The sequence below is a fragment of the Schistocerca piceifrons genome, chromosome 1 (genome assembly GCF_021461385.2).
Source record: "Schistocerca piceifrons isolate TAMUIC-IGC-003096 chromosome 1, iqSchPice1.1, whole genome shotgun sequence".
NCBI lineage: Eukaryota > Metazoa > Arthropoda > Insecta > Orthoptera > Acrididae > Schistocerca > Schistocerca piceifrons.
In genome coordinates this window covers 566935048-566937094 of record NC_060138.1, presented here as the reverse complement: position 1 = coordinate 566937094, position 2047 = coordinate 566935048, and the positions used below count along the sequence as shown (strand labels likewise).

Genomic DNA, 2047 nt, shown 5'->3' with positions numbered 1-2047 from the left:
TACTTGCACTTAATGGAAACCAATAATAGTTATTAACTATTAATATCCGACCCAAAGTGCTGCAATAATGTCATGTTCAGTGAATCAAATACCCAAGACAAGTCACTGTTTCGTGGTAAATGTATCTCAGGAAAGTTTGTAATGACTTCATTAACTAACAACAGGCACTTTGGTGGTGCCAGTCTTACAAAATCAGTGACACATTAAATATTTGCAAAATGCATAACATAAAATTATAAAAATTAATTTGGTTGAAATAGCATAAGCATTTTACTATCAAATAACTTTTGTATTACTAATTAGATGTCACGAAACAGCGTGATTTTAGAAAATATCCCTAGTGCGCAACTCAGCTTTCCCTTTTCTCACATGTTATACTGAGAAATATGGGTGAAGGGCAACAGATGGATTCCATATTTCTAGATATCCGGAAAGCGTTCGACACACTGCCCCACAGCAGGCTTTTAACGAAGGCACGAGTATATGGAGTAAGTTCACAGATATGTGAGTGGCTTCAAGACTTCTTAAGAAATAGAACCCAGTATGTTGCCCTTGACGGCGAGTGTTCATCACAGACAAGTGCTCCAGGGAAGTGTGATAGGACCTTTGTTGTTGTCTATATACATAAATGATTTCGTGAACAGGATGGCAGGAGTCTGCGGTTGTCTGGTGCTGATGCCATGGTGTACGGTAAGGTGTCGAAACTGAATGACTGTAGGAAGATACAAGACGACTTAGACAAAATTTCCAGTTGGTGTGATGAATGGAAACTAGCCCTGAGTGTGGAAAAAGTAAGTTAAAACGGATGAGTAGGAAGAAAAAACCTATAATGCTTGGATACAGTATTACTAGTGTCCAGCTTGACACAGTCAAGTCGTTTAAATATCTGGACGTAAGAAACTTCCTGGAAGATTAAAACGGTGTGCCGGACCGAGACTCGAACTCGGGACCTTTGCCTTTCGCGGGCAAGTGCTCTACCAACTGAGCTACCCAAGCACGACTCACGCCTTGCCCTCACAGCTTTACTTCTGCCAGTACCTCGTCTCCTACCTTACAAACTTAACAGAAGCTCTCCTGCGAACCTTGCAGAACTAGCACTCCTGAAAGAAAGGATATTGCGGAGACATGGCTTAGCCACAGCCTGGGGGATGTTTCCAGAACGAAATTTTCACTCTGCAACGGAGTGTGCGCTGATATGAAACTTCCTGGCAGATTAAAACGGTGTGCCGGACCGAGACTCGAACTCGGGACCTTTGCCTTTCCGCAATATCCTTCCTTTCAGGAGTACTAGTTCTGCTAGGTTCGCAGGAGAGCTTCTGTTAAGTTTGGAAGGTAGGAGACGAGGTACTGGCAGAAGTAAAGCTGTGAGGGTGGAGCGTGAGTCGTGCTTGGGTAGCTCAGTTGGTAGAGCACTTGCCCGCGAAAGGCAAAGGTCCCGAGTTCGAGTCTCGGTCCGGCGCACCGTTTTAATCTGCCAGGAAGTTTCATATCAGCGCACACTGCGCTGGAGAGTGAAAATCCCAATCTGAACTTAACGTTGCAAATAGTTATGAGGTGGAACGAGCATGTGAAAACTGTGGTAGGGAAGCCAAATGTCGACTTCGGTATATTGGGAGAATTTTAGGAAAGAGTGATCCACCTGTAATGAGGATCGCATACAGGACGCTGGTGCGACCTGTTCTTGAGTACTGCTCGAGTGTTCGGGATCCGTACCATGTCGGATTGAGCGAAGACATAGAGGGCTGCTAGATTTGTTACCAGTAGGTTCGAACAAAACTTAAGTATTACGGAGATCTTCGGGAATTAAAATGGGAAGCGCTAGAGGGAAGGCGCCATTCCTTTCGGGAAACACTACTGAGATAATTTAGAGAACCGACGTTTGATGCTGACTGCCGAAAGATTCTGCTCCCGCCAACATATATCGCTCGTAAGGACAACGAAGATAAAATTAGAGGAATTAGGGTTCGTACGGAGGCGTACAGACAGTCGGTTTTCCCTCGTTCTGTTTACGAGTGAACAGGAGGCGAAATGACAAGCTGTGGTACAG

At 44.6% G+C, this 2047-nt stretch overlaps 1 non-coding gene across 1 annotated transcript; it reads left to right on the top strand.

The window, feature by feature from the left end:
- Positions 1 to 1386: 1386 nt before the first annotated feature.
- On the top strand, positions 1387 to 1461 carry Trnas-cga. Its single transcript has one exon. It is a non-coding gene; the product is annotated as a tRNA-Ser (tRNA).
- Positions 1462 to 2047: the final 586 nt, after the last annotated feature.